Consider the following 20,377-nt stretch of genomic DNA (forward strand, 5'->3'; position numbering starts at 1 on the left):
AAAGTTAAATAAGCCGAAAGTCAGGAGTTCGCGTAAAGCATTTGACTTCTGCGCTTTTGGTGTGATAGTACACGTTCGATATTCTAATGATGTATGATTAGAACATATTTTAAATGATTTCCAAAGACAAAACAAGTGTATTTATGTCCAAGGACAATTCTTTGGACATTCTTTAAATTGTTTCCGAATGTCTTATCAAAGTCTTCATCATCTAAAACTTAAGTACCTCAGTCGAAGGATTAAATAACCGACTGGATATTCTTGAAAACATAAATGTATAAGAGAATCATCTAAAGAAAAGTTTTAAAAGATTCCAGCTCTTCAATATTTACACTTTGGAAACTCTATGACCGGGTACTACCTATAACAGTTTCACTGTTTATATGTATTCGATATTTTTGTACAAACATATATTTTATTTATAAATAAATTTACTGTATTTGACAGTCTTTGTTTATTTTACTTTTCTTTTATAGATATATTTATAAAATGGTATAAAAGCAAATACTTGTACAATTTTTACTTGTTTTCCTCAGTTGTCTTGTTTTCTTTAATTTACTTTTAGCATAAATGAAAAAAGGACCAAACAAAACCACCCACACACTTTTCGATTATTAATCCTTTAGGGACAATATAGATTTTTCCGTTAAATCAAACTAAAATTTGTCATAGTATTCTTAAAAATATGATGTTTTTTTATATATATTTATAGCATAATTGTAAGGCACATGAGTATTATTAAATCTTTCTGCCACATTAAGTTTTCTAATCTTTTAACCTCCATTTGTGGTGTGTGAAAAGATTAAAAAAAATTTAACTTTGTTAATAAAAAATTTAAATCAAGGTTAAATTTGTATTCTTCCTAAAGAACTTTTTCTTTTGCCTTTTAAAGAGGGTTAAAAACAAACGACTTTCAAGTTGATAAAAACAAACATGTCCATATATTTTTTTACTACTCTTGTTGTTAAGTTATTTTGTAAAATAGAAATATTGTTGGTTTTGTAAAAAATATGAAAAAAAAGAAGTGTTTACACAAAGATATTTTTACAGTATAACAAGTCCATTGATTTTTTTTTTTAATTTTTTTGCCAACCACCCACTTTGGGAAAAAATCCTGCACCCACCCTTTTAAGTTCAAATATTGCGTGTGTTTGTTGAGACTTGTTCATTTTCGACTACTGCCACCATCAGTCATGTTTTTTTCTTTGAAATTGTCTGTTATTTTTTTTTTCTGTATTTAAAATTACTTTTTTCTAAAGTTGTTGTTGATTTTTTTTTCATTTAATTTTTTTATGGAATATAAAAAAAGTACATAAATGGCAGTAGTCATGAATAGAATTTTAAGTTCTTTTGGCAGTTTTTTTTTAAATCTGAGGACTGTTATCAGAGAAACTAGTTAAACCCAAGAAAATTTATAAAGCTGGAGGTCCACACTACGCGTTTTCGCGTCAAAGCATTTCGTGCTTATCATACCTTCTTTGCATCCTACGTATCAAGTCACATGATACGCTTCTTTGATATTGTTTGATTAAGTTTCTCCCACATTCTTCTAAATATAGGTCGTACAAGAAAGGGAGTGTTATCCACTAGCAAGCTAAACTCACAAACTTTTTGCGCGAATGAATACTTTATTTTGGACAATAAAAAGTTTTCTCTGCAATCCCCACAAACTGGTTCCATTCAGTTCTGTTAGATATTCTCTGATTAGTCTCCATTCACCTAAGATTGTTTTGTAACGATTGACTATCAAGTAAAATAAGCTTTTCGGTGAGGATTCAACACGATCCAAATTATATGGAATCAATCCCCCGTACCGGGTCGTTTAAGATGGTTCTAAAGCAAACTATGGTGTAAGGATACTGGAATACGAACTTCAAACTTTCTAATTTTTAGAGTTCTTCAGATTGAACTATCAACTATTAAACGGACTACAAAACTGTCTCAGGTTCTATTGAATATACAATGTTGATATTCGAATATATACCAATAGCTAGAGCGCCCTAAAGGCTATAACTTGAGTTTACACCGGCAGTCAAGGACTGTCTCCGGACATCTTTTAATGAAATTTCCAAACATACCACAATATGACTGTACTGGATTTCAAGTCATCAACAGATAACTAATAATATCATGGCGGACCCTGCAGCTCCTCAATAGCAAGAACAAGCACATGAACAATTTCTTCGGCACACCAAAATGCTCGATTTATGATAAACTACACGATCTTGTACAATCCAGGCGCTCGATTAAGGCTTTCTACAGACTGACGAAGATCATGTACTCTTCTTAAAACCCACAAAGTAACTGGCCACTGTCTGAACTTACCAAGCAATAACTTCTGCAGCTGTCAAGATGAAAAAGAAGAGGAGAATATAACTATCTTTCTCTGTCAATGCAATGCCATGGCTGAACATAAGTTGAACACGCTTGGTAGCAATTTTCTGCGCGATATTTGGATCTAATGAAGATTCCTTTATCAATGCGACAAGAGTTTTCAGGTCGAAGTGACCATTCTCACTTTGCAGGTATAATAAGGAGAACATTCTGATGGACTCAAGTGTGTCCCCAGTGATGTTAACACATAGAAATCTGCTAACCAAGTATGTAAGGGGCGTCTTTTCTGCCTGTGTTTTCCTAGGGTCAGCAGTCGATTTCAATTCTTGCAATGATAGCTGCCAGGCTCTGTATAATCCTACTCCAACAATATATTTCAATCCTGCGATAAATCCCAAACTGTTTTCTTTCAGATTGTTTTTCACGGTCATATTGTCGGCATAAATATTGTTCGTTAAAATTATGGAAATTTAAATAAAATCTGTGTATTGATCAAAAGAAAGCAATCATTTAAGAGTTCGCTTTTGGACCGCGTATTTTTTCCTTTTATTGGCATTCCATTAACATTTTCGATATTAAAGTTTTAAAGGATTGTTGTTTAACAATTTAACTGATATCCATCCTTCTGCTTGATTTTTGTTTATTAAAAAGAAATAAGAAAAAAAAGCTCTTCATGAATATAAGGGTTGCATTGCAACAATAACACGAACCAATTTTTTTTGTTTGTTTTCATTTTGTTGGTAAAATCAATTTCCTTTTGTTCTTAAGACAAAAGTAAAACATAGCAAACCTTTAGCACTTATTTAAAACATATTTATATTTAGATAAAATACAAGAAATAAATAAAATATTGTTAGTAACAATATTAGTAATATTTATATGTAGATTGCAAATATCTACTGATTTAGTTCCGTTTCCGTTTTGCCTACAACTACAAATGCATGAAAAAATGGATGCATATGATGTACCTAATATCCCTATATGATTGCGTATGCATAAATGTCGACAACGACTAGAATTTGTCGACAAATGTTGAACAAATAACATGGAAATTTATTTCACAACTATACTGTCAAAATAATACTCATTTACACACATACAGACACACACACACATTTGGCACTTCACATAAGCAAAAATAGAAACAGAAACTACTCCCTAAACAACACGACACTCTAGGGGTTCTTATACAAAATACTATGACCTAACACAAACAAAACCAAACAAATAGCTCCATCACCAACCGACCGACACCACCAACATCATCCTTGTATTCAGTCATCTGCCTAACGCTCTACTCCCTTCTACTCTATAACATCGTCATCATCATCAACATCAACATCATCTCAACCACACATAATCTCCACGTGCAGCTCCTAGACCTCCAACTTCTGTTAAACATTTCCTTACTTCTTGCGCCCGCCATCTAACCTACCTCTCCCCTTTTTAGAAGACCAAATGTTAGTTATTTGTATTTAAAGAGCCTATTTGTATGTATATGTGTGTGTATGTTTATATATGCGTTTGTATTAGTATGAAAGTGTTTGTGAGTTTGTGCATATTGTATGAATGTGTAAAGAATTTTGTATTGAATAGATTCCGTTGAAACTGTTGTTAGAATTCATAGGTTTGTTTCATTGGTTTAGATGGTGTAAGTGTGTACGTTTGTTTTTGTCCGTATTTTGTTGTTGTATGGCGATTGCCATCATATGCTGCCACGGCTAATAACACCATATCCTACCCCCACCCTCCCAGTACTAAAATCCTGTTTCATCTAACTGCATCATACCAACAAAATAGAACAAACAAAAAAAAAAATAATTTCAAAATTTCGTTAATATAACCCGCCAACATCCGTTACGAACTTAACCAAAACGTACCAAACAACCCCTAGCCACCCACGATCAATTCACCGTCATTCACTGTATTTCTCTAAAAGTTATATAAAATGCTAGGTTATACATACACACATACATATGTATGTATATATTTTTAGTTGTAGTTATGTATGTGTTTGTATATGTATACAGAAATATTTTTACTTATACAAAACAACAAAATAAAATACGTAGTGGGAGGATATGAAAAGGATTTGATTGAAATTCTCAAATTTAAGATTTTAAGTTTAATTATTTAAAAGGATAAATTTAAAAAAAATATTATAGATTTATTTGAATTTTTTAAACTAACTTTAGGATTATTGTCCTATAGGTTTTGAAACAATTTCCATTCTCTTTAGATTTCCATTCCCTTTAAGAAAGCCTATAAACACTTTAATGTGGTTACCTCCTGGAGACATGAATGCTGTAATACTTTTCATGTCAAAGAGCTCCAGTACTATGATAATCCTCCAGTGTTTTTTCCATAGTGAAATGAATCAAATCGAACCAGAAACATGAAGACCCTCTGCGCTGTTTAAAGATAGGTAAACCCTCTTTTTATAGACACTTTATTCTTCTGTATTTCTGTGTTTATCGAGCCTTACGTCACAAATGGTTGTCTTGCCACACAAGAAACATATTGGAGAATTTTGTTTGTTTTTGTCCGGTATTATTTTTGAACTTTATCTCGTCTATCAGACGCATAAAAATCTTGACTCGGAAGTTGGAAAAATTCTCCCAGTTCATAAGTTTCCTTATCCATCACACCACAAGTATATTTCTTATAAAATTTTTCCAAAATTGAACAGATTTTTCTAAAGCGAACAGTCAAGTAGAGTCGAAGAGACTCCGTTTGAACGGACCACACCATTCGTTAGATTTATTATTGTATAGTGTTAGATCCAGCCTGTAGCCTTGATAAATCCAAGATCTCATTAAGCTTAAACCCAGATATCTCATCAAGGTTAGATATGAAGTAGCTGCCGAGAAAGCTTTGTCTCTTAACAGCTAAAGCAGGGCATTCGCAGAGAAGATGGAAGACCGTTTCTTCCTTTTCTCTGTATTTGCAAGTGCGACAGTGTTCATTGAAGGGTAGCCCAAGCCTAGCACCCAGAACTGTTATTAAAGCTATCAACCTCGATATATAACGTCTGCTCCGGTTTATAAGGTGTCTTGTGCGTTTTTCATTGAAGGAGGGCCCCTTTACATGTGTCCAGATTATTCCACCTATTTTCAGCCTTCTGAAGAAAGAATCTGAAGATACTCCTCTTGATAAAACCTAACGGAGTTGCTACTGAAACGGCGTTGGAGATACCAAGAGCAGATCCCGTTCTGGCAAGATCATCTGCCTGTTCATTTCCATAATAGTCCCTATGCGCAGGTATCCAAACAAGGGTAATGTCGGACAGGCTACCCCGCCTTAACAGATTCTTCTTGTATTGCCTGAATAATAGGGAAGTGGTTATATAAAAATTTAGTGAGAGAAGTACTGCCTGACTATCGACAAAAATGTCTATGTTGCCGCGAATATTGAGGTGATGTATTACCCTGCAGTCTGACTTTATTGCAAATATTTCGGCCTAAAAGACACTACAGTTGTTGGGAAGACGGTGAGATATACTTTCCCCACACTTCGACACCACAGTTCCTTTTAGAACCATCTGTAAAGATTGTGGTGATATATTCGCTCTTGGTAGGTTACCCCTACACCACTTGCTCCTGGAAGGAACTCTGATTTTGAAAACTATCAAAGTCCAAGTGTGGGGTAATATAGACGGATGGTTGCTTCAAGATTGGAGGTAATAGGCTTAAAATCTTAGCGTGACCATATGTTTTTGATCTCTAACTTCCAGATGAGTTAAGTCTCGCTGCACTGCATGTGGCCATTATATGCAGATCAATAGATAGGATGTGCAATATAGTGTTCAGAGCTTCTGAAGGACTAGTTCTTAGAGCACCTGTTATCCCAAATATCTGAACTTTGTATAGCTGAAAACGTTACAAATCCTTAAGCGGCGTAAACTACTCAAGAAGGCCACTTAACAGTTTCGGAATCATAATTGTGACTTTTTCTGTAGAAGGCCACTACAGAATCCTAATAATATTTCTAACACCTGTAAATACATTAAATTCGTAAAACTATATAATCGCTTTGAATTGAAATTCTTGTGTATATCATATAAAACCAGAAGAAAACTATTCTTAACTCTCACTTACACTTTGAAAAAGTTAAAAAAAATATTTTCTCAAAAAAATAGTACACGTATTAAAAAGAATTCAGAAATATACACAATAATGTACAACAAATACACATAGTACTAAAGTATGTAGAACATACAATTTGTTTTTATGTTTTCAACATCCATACTAAAGTATATTCCAACAATAAAATAACTAAAATTGTACATTTGTACTAGAATAGAGTTGAATTGTAGACGACTACACTACTTCTCAACTTTCTGTTTAAACCAACAATTTTGTTTTAATTTTTTTTGCTGGCTGCCTGTTATGGCTGGTTAGTAGTTTTCCCTGCCATACTGGCAGAACGTCTGTCTATCGTTTTGTTTTTACAAAAACCCAACTTCCAGTGAACAGAAAAAAAAACATATTTGTCTACGACAACTTTTGGCTTACACGACAGCTCTCAATAATTCTCAGTCTCTTATGGTTGTACTCTAGACTCCTCTCATCATATATTTTACGTACGCGTACGTATGTATTTAGTAATTTATGTAAAAGTACGTTGGTAGCAGCGTGTACTGTCTGTACTTTGTTCAAATAATTGTTTATTTAATATTGAAGAATATAATTTGGCCAAAATATTTTACCCGCATATTTTATTTTATGTCTTTTTTGTTTCTAAATGTTAACTGGCAGCGGGTGTGTGCCATCATCAAGCCATGATCTAATTAAAACATCCCATTGGCTAGAACAACTGATTACGTATAAATGTTGGTGATATGATATGTCTACGTCATTGTAAATATAAATATAACGGGAGATACAAAGTACAAATATATTTTCATCAACGTATTCAGAAAGATATTAATCGCTTTATTTGTGCTTTATTATGAACTTTTTCCATACAAAAAATCTTACAATATACCATCAATAACTTTATTAAGCGTTTATGATCAGTTGTTATTATACCTCTTTGGACACAAATTAGTGGCTTGAATAACTTTGAGGATTGTTCAAACTTTTTCCCAAAAAGTATTGCGAGTCCCCCAAACAGGACAAAAGATAGTTTAGCGGATATAAAGAACTTACCGCAACTTTATTTTATTTGTTTTTATTTACTGAACTATTTTAATAGCTATAAAGCAAAACAAGGATAACCATTGGAATGGCTGATACATTTCAAAATGTTAACGAATATTATTAGATTAAGGGGGACATTTTTGGATTTTTGTGCAGCCCTTCACTTTATCATTGAAGGTTATGTTAAAAATCTTATGGAACTAGTAATGTAACGCCAAGAAACCTTGATCCTGTTTAACAGTCACAACTTGTACAGATTTACCCTCCATTCCACAGAATTCCCACAGAATTACCGAAAATATGAAAGGCATCTGAAAATTCAAATGGTCCATTATATATACAATGCTGATAGTATTCTAAGGCCATCATGGATTTCCCTTTGTTAGCATTACGAACTGTTTTTTTTAACCCCTGATATGGCTCCCAAATAGTTCTGATCGGATAAATGGCAGAATCCATTAAACCATTCGAGCAAAATGACCTTTATGGACGGGTTTGCAGCAATTCCTAATGAGAATGACTTAGATTTCTGTAAGGATATTTACTCAGCGTCACTCTCTAGTAAATACAAGATTCCTTTATTTCCTCTTCCTTGCTTAAACGGCGAGGTAATAAAACTCTCGGACAGCGTTAAACCTTCTAGCCAGTTAAACCTTCTAGCCAGTTAATTGGCTATGACAACTGCGCCCAGATTGGGTGTAACTGGCTGTAACCGAATAATCAGTATATTGTTGATTATTGTACTCCAGTACCTAGAGAGAAAGTTCCGATATTATATCTCTTCGAAGTCTGTGGTCACAAATGGATTCACACAGGTCTAAATATATTCTTGGTCTCCAAAGACCGCAGCTAAGTAGGCTGATATCGGTTATCACTAGAACATCTTCATAAATTTATCCACGGCAGCTGGGCTGGATTTTCTCATTCTCAACAATCTTACTCCCATCCTCTCTTTCTCTTTGCTACTGTCTCTGTTTTTGCACTCTTCCCTATCTCTCCTTTTCTTTTCTTACAGGTATTTTTACAAAGGGATCAACATGGAGCCAAGTAAAGCCGAAATCGACTACCTGTGATAACCTAACCTAATCAGCGTCACAATCGGGGCAATGACTACATTTTCAATTACAATTACATTTGAAGTAAATGTAATTGAAACTTACCATTTACAATTACTTGTTATTGTAATTGAAGTTTTGCCAATTACAATTACTTGTAATTTTGAAATTTGTTCCTTATAATTACATGTAATTTGTAATTATTTATACCTAATTTACAATTTTAACTGGAAACTTCAATTACAATTACAAGTAATTGTAATTGGTTATTGGTCAATTACACATTACAAGGAATAGTAATTGTCAAAACTTCAAATACAATAACAAGTAATTGTAATTGGTTATTGCTCAATTACATATTACAAGTAATTGTAATTGACCATGTAATGAACTACCTTGTGTAATTATGACCCCCCATGCCTGTTACACATATCTGCATACATGATCAATACAATACTTCCATCAAGTCAGGGTCGTCTACCAGGGCATTAACTTTCATGTTTGTTAATCCTAGCACGCGAATAGCCGATCTGCGCTCCGCGTATTTAATAAGAATGTGAAAACTGCTCATATAAAAAAGCCTCTTAGAAATACACTTCGCCTAACAGAAACGTCAGAACGTTTCACTAAATGATGGTCCTAGGAATGAACTGTAATTATTTCCTATGAAGTTTTCTAAGGCTAAAGTTATTTGCAATAAATGACAATTATCGATGTTCCCAGAATCAGCATAATTCCAATTTTCGCAAAAATTCAACTGAATCACAATGAAACGAGAAAAGTTGCCGTCCTTTCAAATTATCCTTACGAAATAATAAATTCAGTTGTAAATTGTCATTAACAGTATTTAAGAAGAAATTTTAATAGAATATTTTATAATTTTATAAATACTTTTCCCTATAAATCTGTTTGTGACTTATATCGTTAATGACACCTACAACAGAAAATAATATTGACAAAATTGTTACGAAAACAAAATGTGAAATTTTAATGCAAACATACCCCACTGGCGATATGTTTCAATATCAACTTCTTGCAACATTTTAGATTTTAGATACACTCACCTATATGTGAAACACCCAAAAATTTTCAATATAGCTATATGTATGTATATTGAAAGTATGTTTCTGTCAACCAACCAGTCTGTCATTCAGTCATTTCCTCTCCTGCTCTTCTGTCTTTAAACATTTGTTTGTTTTTAGTTAGTACCACTAGTTTTAGTTGGCTGCTAGTATTGTTGTTGTTCTATGAATTTTAGTACTTAGTTGCTGTATGTATCTATGTACAATATGGATTTTGTTTTTAGTTATGTTTTTGTTAAATTCACTTTAGTTTAGTTAGTGTTGTAATGCGATACAACAATTTCAGTTCCTTTATATGCATAGTTTCAATGCAAAAAGATCTGAAGCCAAATAACAGCAATACAGCTTGTGCACTCGTACTCTCGGATAAATGTTGGGATGCAAACTTGTAGATATAAATGATTATATGTATATTTGATTTATCTGTTAAAATATCTATGTACGTTTTGTACTTGTCATCTAGAAGTGGATATGTAAATGTTATGTGTTTTTGTAGATTATGTTTACCTATTATATGTATGTATATGTATGTATATAATAATATTTGTATGTACACTAACAAACTTTGACCTGGTGGTTATTTTAGTAAGTTTCTCAAGAAACGTAATCTTTAATCAGAAATTAGTGGATACCAACTAATTACATTTTAAAAGATAATTTTAAAGAAATCCTCGCTAAAAATCAGTTAACTCTAGTAAGATTTGTCTAAATTTAAAAAAAAATTTATAGTCCTTTTTACAATTTGTTCGTGCAGAATTGCTTAGCAGGTAATCCATGTTGATAAAAACTTGAAACTTTTGATTTTTTATGACAAAAACATAATTTAAAACCAAAAATTATGTTTTGCTTTAAAGAAATGCACTTTGCAGATTATTATTTATTAAAAAATAAAAAAAATCTCATAAAGAAAATAAACAAAATAAACCAAAAACAAAATATACAATAAAGATTATTGACATCAATCCGTTTATTATAAAAAATTCATTGGCTCAATATTTTTTGCATTTTTGTATTTTGCAAGTGCACTCGAAAAACTAATCGAGTAGAAACAAACCATAAAACAAAGAAAAACAACAAATATACAAAAACAACAACAACAACTAAAACTAATAAATACATACATATACACAAACTTTTAGAATCTTGCACTTAGGAACCCAGCAGTTCATAGAATAGACAATGTTCCTTTTTAGGCAATAACTTTCATTAAAAAAAGGGCTTTCTTAGTTCATTTCATATTTATTACTCTTTTATGGAAACATTGTATGACAACAACAATAATAATAAGTAAAGTCAAAATTGCACTACTTTACTATCGCTAGGTAATGTGCCATGTAGTCAATATAAAGATTTTTGATCGAAGAGCTTCAACTTTTTAAACTATAAACGATCATTTGATTCGCCCAGTTCCCAAAACTACTGGGAAATAATGCAACAGTAACGTAACAAACAGATGCATTAAATGAATATAAAATAAAATGAAACGAAAAAAAAATGAAGAAGACAATAAAAGAAAGAATAAGAAATATTTGTCCGTCTTTAAATGCATATTTTGTTTGTGTATAGTAAGTACAATCAGCATCTAAATAATGCCACAATAATTGCCACAGTAAGAAGTATAAAAACAAAATAAAAAGTTGAAGAAAACTAAAATTACACAATTTGCTTGTAACAACGAATAGGGAATGTTTTTTGTATATATAAAAATACATGTGTGTACACTGTCTGCATATTTTATGTAATGTATAAATTGCAGACAAAGTGATGAAATGTCATGAATAACTTTTACATTAAATCGGTGTTGAAAATTTGTTGTTAATTTTTTTCTTGGTACGAACAAAAACGTAAAATATCGCTTGTCATAGAATGGCAATAAAAAAACACCATCCCTGGTATTTACTATAATGTAGATTTGATCGATGTTTAATAAATAAACTTTATCAAAAATATCGTATTAATAAAAGAAATATCAGAACAAGTCTAAATATCTACACTAAACAGATGAAAATAACTCAGTGTTGCCTGGACTCAATTCTTCTTGTTGCATTTAGAAGATATTAACATTTTAGATTGGGTTAACAACCCTGAATGACTCGACAATGAAGAGATGGGCTTTAGGTTAGATTGACAGTAAGATATATAATACAACAACTTCAAAAAGTCCGCTATCGGCCCTTAGGAGCAGAGATTTATTAATCATTGTATGATCTATTGAACATTCAATGACCTGTTTAAGTCATATCTTAGGCAATGGAGTGGGGTGTAAAGTTTATTTCTAAGTGGGGATACATATGTGAAAGCAGACACACTATAAAGTAAAATTAATGTCAAGTGCCCCTGCCTTGTTGGACTATTTCACGGTGGGCTTTTAACCACTAGGTGAGCTTTTGTAACGACTCACCAAGGCCCCATTGTACTTCTTACACACAGGTGACAACTTACGTATATGGAATTTCCGGTCTAGTGTACGTGCACTTTGCTCAAGTACTTAAGCTATATAATCTTAGACCATTGCAGCCCCGTTTCTTAACTTCCGAGATGCAAAAAATCAGTCCCATTTACAACCTCGCAGATGGGATGGCCTCTGTTGAGTCGGCAACAGCGTATCCATCAAACAAGCCGAGACTTCGTTCTTAATCACAGTGACACACTGTGGTAAATCTGGTATGAACAGAGTTTACCTGAACAAGGAAGGAAAATTCAATGGTATCACTTGTATAATATACCTTACATCCAACACCATTCAACCTTGCACACTTCTCATTTATCCGACACACTCATAAGAGAACAACATACGACAGACTCACACTAGATATACGAGCGGATGAGCTCCGTATTCATCCTATATCATATACAATTAACACCAACTCATTTCCAACGCTTAGTCCCACAGTCACTCCTCTGTGAGGTATCTGTTGTCATTCTGCAATAGCACCGTCCTTATACCGTGTACCAGTCTTTTAACCGCAACTTACTCTTTCCGCGAAGTTTTGCTTAAACCACAGCCACTACGTGGATCCCGAAGGAACCTCAAACAACTGACCAGTCAGCATAAGTTCTGCGGGCAACTGGCCATCTGTAGTACCAGATTATGTGGTTCTCTGGTTCGATCACATGTCAAATCATTCTAAGGACTAGCCGAATCCTATTTTATAATCCCGGCAGACTAGAGGTACTGGTAGCACCTCATTACCCCGGGATTGTAATACACCAAGATGAGAGTCTTTCATCAAGAAACATGCCCCGAGGGGGGCTTAAAGTAAATATTCGATAAACTATTATTTGATAATTACATTTTAAATAATATGGAACTGACAAAGAACAAAAACATCTATAATTATAGAATCACCCCTGTATAATACATTAGCAAGGAAGGTTCATTATACCCACTTGCAGCACATACTGTTCCCGTTAAACTACGAAAGTTAAGATTTGTTCTAAAATCTATACCCAATACAACAATACAATACAACAAAACGGGAGTGTATTATCATTTTTGTAGTCAAATAAGTCAATTCCACCCGTAAACTCGTCTGTCCTTCATCCTTCCATGTAAACCTTGTAATAAAATACAGGTTTTTATTTTGAATATGAAATTAGATAAAGGTAATACTTTTGTCGCAAGGACGTACACAATTGATTTGATTGAAATCGGTCTATTCTATATATCTTAGAAATTTTTTATAATATGTAAAAATCTCAAATGAAAATATTATTTTAAACTTCTGTCTTTATATACTAAATACCATAGTTGTAGAAATTAATGATAAGAAGACTAATGATTGGAATAAAAATAAATTTGAAAATAAACAAATAATAAACAACTGCACAATTGATGATATTTTTGTAAAAAAGAAATGTAAATTAAAAAATTCACAGAAGAAGAATGTGTAGAATTTAACAAAATTAAATTAAAATTAACTATGATACCTACATAGTATAGAAAATTCATAAATATAACCTAAATAAACACAACAATTTTATTTGAAATGAAATAAAAATACACGTAAGTAATTTTCAAGTTCAAATGCATAAAAAAGATCATATAGAAAAGAGAGCAATAATTGTTTTTAATACAATTTTAATATAAAACTAATTATAAAAAAACGTAAAAAAATTAGTACAGTTAAATAAAGAAAAAAATCAAAAACAATAAATATGAAAAAAAGAGTTGGGGTCAATAAATTCAAACGTTTGAAACAAAAAAAAAAAGACACAAGAAGAAAATAACAGCAACAAAAACAATGAATATATAGATGACTAAACGAGTGAAAAAAAATCAAACTACAACCAACAATTATGCGAATGCGACTTAAGAGTGTGTTTGTTGTTTATTAGTGTATGAGTGTGCATGTGTCGTGTCCAAAGTATAGACCAGAGGAAAGGAGAGGAGTAAGTGGTTGATTGTTGGTATCTTTTACTGGTAAAAATGAAAATAACAGCAGCAACAACAACAGCAATAGTACATACAACAAGATTATATACAAAAAACACTATACATATAATATAAATATGTACATACATTTGTATGTATGTAGCTACATACCTCTACACTATACTCTATACATCTATGTATATACATCTGTACATACAATTTTATTAAGTGGAGAGTGGAGAGAAGGGGGGTCACATACAATAACAAGCATGGTTTTTTTTTTTTGCTGCTGCTACTTTTGTTTGAATATATCGATGCTGCTCTAGAAATTTCGAGGTTATGAAGGTATTTAAATGTGTTTTTTAAAGAATATTTAATTATCAACAAAACAAGCCAAACAAATAATGTACTATGTATGTACTACTATATATACATATTTTTTAATATGTTTGCATATCTTAAACTAATATGGTTGTAATATTATTATTATACTACAGCCAATATTAATCACCCCTCCAATCACAATTTTAATAAATGTAATGGTTGCTCTTTTGTATGATTACTTTTTCCATTGTCACAAAGGCTTAAGGGAATTTACTACTTCATCAACATTATTTTAACAATTTTATTAGAAAAAAAAAACAATTTTTATTTGAATTGTATACAAATGAACATTTAATTGAAAAAATGTCAAACTAATTTTCTTCCTTTTTCAATTTAGATATTGGTTGACCCCGTTCCACGTAGCAGGAACATTGAGAGATTATCTTAGTCAATTAATGAGATAATAAAATGGTTTAACAAATAAAGTAAGGGTTTTATTCATAAGTTGTGTTTTGTTGCTATCAATGAGTGTTAACGCTTAAAGTTAGCAACAAAACGAACATTACCTGACTTGGCATCACTCCACAGAAGAAATCTGCTAAATCTTGAAATTATTTACATTTTCTTAAAAAAGGTTTTTTTATTTGATATTTTTTTTGATTTAAATTTTATTTTAAAATATTTTTTTATTGTTTGACATAAACACATTAATATTTGTATTTTTATTTTTGAATTGGTAGCACTTTTATCGACGTTAAAATTAACTTGTATAATTTTACACGTTAACTCCTAACGTTTATAAATTTTAAATTTATATGAAATTGCCTTTGAACGTTAGCAACAAAACACAACTATAATAAAAAACTAAATGCTAACTAAAGAGCTGCTAACTGCAACTGTTCATAAATCGAATTATGTACATGTCTATTTGGATATAGAATTTAAAGAATGGGACTTAAACATATCAGCCTTTAAAAGTCCATTAAGGCATGTAAAAGAAAGGACCATGGTAGCAGCAATATCTCTAATAAAGCAGAACTAATGTTCTCCACTGGTTTTTCTTTGTTGTAGAGTGGTCGTGTTAAAGGCATTATAAATCACCTAACATTAGTCGTTCCAACGACAATTGGATCTCCGCTCCGGAACGACCCGATTCTCAATCGCCCAAAGATTGTCAAGTCAGCAACAGCTGTATCAACAGGAAGTATTTTTCCCTAGGGAAGAACATCCAGTTGCAGCCAACCTGTTACAACAACAATAATCTAGCATTAGTGTACAATAGTTTCAAACCTAAAGATTGCCGACAAAATTAAATAATGTTGTGATTGTAATACTTTATCTACTTATCTATAGAGTATTTTTTCAGTATTTTGTTAATGCCATTTACCTAAGTTGGGCTGATATCCAGCAATGTAGTGCTTAAAAAAGCATTATATAGTGTGATACTAATGTTATTTATCATTTATATTGCCAAATTAATATCGATAAGTAGACAAACGTTGACATGACAATATATTTTTTGAAGAACTAAAAGAGTTTATGATGAAATTCATGATTCTGTAGTTCATTTAAATTAGAACCGTGGAAAATAATCTTTGAAATAATCATTTATTTGAAAAATCTTGTTTTTACCTTTCCATTGCACGTGATCTGTTACAATATATAAACTGTGTAGATATGATAGTATTCATGGACAGATCTTAGGAAAACTTAAAATTTTATTTCACGATTTCAAGGCATTGGTTCAATTCCAAGATGTAAATAAACTTTTTAGAATATAATAAAATCGTTTGTTGACAGAAATCCTCTTTTCAAATCATGACAAAACTGAACTTCTTCAATTGGATTTGGTAGGATTTCTTCAAATTGGTAGTCAATTTCAAATGATATAGGACATCATAACTGAACTTCAAACCAAAACTGTATTTCTATATTTCATTGCATGTGTTTAGTTCCTGCAGATGTATGAAATAATGTAACATATTCTAAGCCGTAGCCTTTCTTGCAAGATATCATTGATCCGAACAAGAAGTCCTCTCATCAGATTCTGAGTTAACATTATCAATTCAAATATGTATTTCGATAATATAACTGCATTGCATGGCAAGTGTTCAATTCCAAGATATAAACTGCAAATAATATGGCAGTAAAAGTGATAAGATTATAAGAAACTTTTCTGGCAAGTAATCCACCAACCATATCCTGACAAAACTGAATTCCAATTTATAGAACAGTAAAAAAACAGCATTTTATTTTTTCATGGCAATTTGAAAAGATAAACTGTAGGTATAGGTACATAACGTGGTAGAGCTGGATTCTTAAATGAAAGCAATGAGTTCCTAAAAATTTAAAAATATCACCAAATATTGTAATAATTAATTAAATTAGTTAACTCAATTTTATATTAAAATAATCTAAAAATTTGTTTAATAAAAAGCAAATTAACTTTTCACCTTTAAACCAAGCACGAATGCCTCCTATAATTATTATCAATCTAAATTTATTCAAACTTTAATAATTTTATCTAAATGTTCCCGATTTTGCTTTAAAGAAGCTTTCAATTCATAAACTCTTCTTTTTTGTAATTTTTAATTAAAATGCTTTTGTAAATCAAACACAAACGAAAAGAAAAAATTAAACGTCAAAATACTTTGACGTTAACTGCCAAACACAACAACTACAAACACATAGAAAGAGAGAGAATCATAATGGGGCACAGACAAAAAAACGTTAAATTGGAAAAAGAACGAAATAAAAACAAAACACACCAACAGAAAGCAAAAAAAAAAGGGAATTAATAAAACAGAAAGCGCCAAACGTGTACTTGTGTACGCGAGTATGAACGACGAAACAGCGCAGTTCAAATAGACCGGTTCAAAACACGACATTAAATGAGTACAAATGCAAAAAAAAGCGAAAAATTAAAAAGCCCAAAAAAATCTAAAGAAGGAGGGGTTGGTTGGATGTCGTCTGTCTATAAAATGAATGAAAATTTACAAAAATTTCAATAACTTTTATGCTTTTGGGAAAAACCGTGACATGGAAATGATTTTAAAAGTTTATTTTAAAAATATGATTTTATCAAAATATTTATTGTAAAACAATGATAGATGATAAAACTTACCCTGTTTAAATAAAAAATGTATTTTGAAGATAAAAATCCGCTTGTAGTTATTTGCTGTCGTCGTCACAAACAATTGTTTTTGTGACCAATTAAACAGGTTCAATCAATTCAATGCTTTGTTGTTGTAAAAATATTAACCCCGTTCTTGCTGGTTACAATAATTTAATTCTCACTACAAATTTGTTATGCGTTTTTTCTGTTTTGTATATTTTTTGTTTTGTTTAACACTTTTTTTCAATTTAAATTATTATTTTTGATTATGATTTCTTTTTTTCCTTTCTTTTTTCCAATTTCTTTATTTTTTGTTGCCCTTTTTTCACTTCTTTTTTCTCACTCACTCACACACACTCACACTGTTACACGATATACTAAAATTTTTTTGCACTTTTTTTTTGTAAGACAAAAAATTGAAATTTTTCTATCTTTTTTTTATCGAACAAATTTTTTGTGTGATTCTTTTTTTTCGAAAAGTGGTGTTTTAGTAGTAAATGTTTGTTTTTATACCGCTTTGTTTGGTAATAAAACAACAAACTTTGTTTATTATTGTTTAAACAAAATAATTATAAAAAATGAAAAAAATTCACACCGTCACAGCGAATACGTACGTGAATTTTCTCCGACGAATAAAACTCAACTGCGATTTCTTTTTAACCCCAATACATTTACAACAAAACTCAGTGTTGCATTTATCTGTTCGCACTCGCAAATAAATCCACAAATATAACACTAAATATAAACAATATTATTGTTTTTTTATTCGAATAGAATAATTTATTTACTTGAATTGTCTGTTTTGTAAATTAATTAATGTCAAATAGTAGAAATTTGTAATTAATTTTTTGTTAGACAATATTTTAACAACTCTGCTTCCGCGTTATATAGTTGTCTTTATTCTTTTCTTACGTGTAACATTTGTTGTCTCTGTTTCGTAAACATGGCGGCAAGTTGTTTGACATTTCTGTGGAAAAGATTGCCAGATTATGAAATATTGTCAATGATACATTTGTAAATTGTAGCACTTCAAGTTTTTTTCTGGTAGCACTTCAAACAAATAAGTGTTTGCTACAAACACGAGATAATACGAAAAATACATTGGTGTTTGACAAACCAGAGTTTCCTAAGTCGTCAAACAAATCTATTTTAAATGGGACATCAAACAGAATCTGTTTGAAGAAAAAATTGTGCAATTTTTTGCGCGTAGTTGCATGTTTTCGCAGCAATTTTTGCAAATTCTTCTTTTATTATCTTCTGCATTTTACATACATTTTGAGTTTGTAACAAACGTAGAACGTGTTAAATTTGGAAATTTTTTGAATTCTTTTTAAAAAATTATAAAATATACATATATAATTTGGAATTAACATTAATTGTTTATTGAAGAGTATAAAAGTATTTTTAGTATTTTACTAATAGTATTTATAGATTTGGCCTGTTTGTGTGATCTAGAAGATTAAAAACTGTAAGTACATTACATGTTAAATAATTAATTATTTGTCTCTAAAAAGAAAGAGGAGGCATCATGATGGTCTCGTGGAAGAATGCCCACAAGAGAGTGGCAATTGTATACCTCCCTAGGAGGACATGCCAATATTGAAATAACGAGTCACCCTAGGGTGTGGTGGTCGGTTAGTGGTGACATGGTATATTATCACCTAGAGGCAATGGACGGACTCTGATTGCCGTATCCAGGGGTTATCACAAGGATACATACTTATTATTATACCATTGATCTCAGCAGAATCACTACCATTAACCCAAAGCGTATGATGCCTATCTGGTGTGCCTTTCAGTGAAGCTCTTGTTATCTCCAAACACTATGATGGCCGAATACTTACAAGAAACAATTGTTAAGCCGACTTTTACACAAATTTATCGCACTGTAGAGAATGTCACGCACTTAGAGGACATAATCTGGCTAGGTTGTCGTCTTATATACATAGATGTCGTTTGGCAAAATATTGTGGGCCTAAAGCGACTTTAGATCAGATTATATGAATCATTTATAAAAGAAGATAAAACTAAAGTATTCCTTCCGATCACTTGATGAACTTGCGTCTGTATTATCAAGAATGTCAAAATGATTTTAGAAGAAATGAGGAAATGTGTTTGGATTTGAATTAATATCATTTCATTTCGAATGGTCATCAATTGGTTGGTTCCTTGGGATTATTACAATTTTCATAAATAGCAAAGATCATCTTAGTATGCATTTTATATTGGTAAATCTGAAATCGAATTTTTGGTCTGGTCTATGAGTTCGTTGAATTTTAGTTCACCTAGTTTCTTAAAAAATTCATTAGTTGTTGTGATGTGTTGTGCGGTAAGGGGAGCAGCAACGGACGCGTCAAAACTGGATATACTGGGCGAGGAGGCAAAGGCTATGGTTGTGGTATTGGGGTTTCTGCTATTTTCCAAGATATGAAAAAGTGTTTTTAACAAAAAAAAAAAAAAAAAAAAACATTTGAAACGTCTCAAAAATTAAACACGTTAAAAGTAATAATTTTCAAACTACTGGATTGTTTCCCTAACTAACCAAATCCAGGGGAATTTTTACCCTTAGGGTACTTTTTAAAAAATCTTAATTTTTCAATATTGCAATAAAAGAGAAAACAATTCTGTATCCATGAGCAACAGTAGAAATCGGTGTATATAGTTTTATAAAATATGTAGTGTTTTAATCTTTATATAACTGAAATAGTTTTCTTAATAAAAAAATTTAAATATCAAGTAGGTATAGTTTTAATTTTTAGAATGAAACCCTAGGCTGCTTGATATACATACATACATACATATTATGTACAATAGTTGTGTTTTGTTGCTATCAATGAGTGTTAACGCTTAAAGTTAGCAACAAAACGAACATTACCTGACTTGGCATCACTCCACAGAAGAAATCTGCTAAATCTTGAAATTATTTACATTTTCTTAAAAAAGGTTTTTTA

General features: G+C 31.4%; 1 protein-coding gene across 3 annotated transcripts in view; it reads right to left on the reverse strand.

Annotated features, from left to right (window-relative positions):
• LOC119602613 (mucin-5AC) overlaps positions 1-18,327 on the reverse strand; it is a 69,376-nt gene extending 51,049 nt beyond the window's left edge. For 2 of the 3 annotated variants that reach the window (XM_037954220.1, XM_037954219.1), the window contains exon 1: positions 17,436-18,327. The gene's annotated coding sequence lies outside the window, so the exon portion shown is untranslated. The remainder of the gene's footprint in view (positions 1-17,435) is intronic. The other variant, XM_037954222.1, reaches the window with a different exon arrangement.
• Between the last annotated feature and the right edge of the window lie 2,050 nt (positions 18,328-20,377).

Source organism: Lucilia sericata, unplaced genomic scaffold, assembly GCF_015586225.1.
Source record: "Lucilia sericata isolate MDLA Ls3-8-SP2 unplaced genomic scaffold, ASM1558622v1 Contig000244F_arrow, whole genome shotgun sequence".
NCBI classification, from domain to species: domain Eukaryota; kingdom Metazoa; phylum Arthropoda; class Insecta; order Diptera; family Calliphoridae; genus Lucilia; species Lucilia sericata.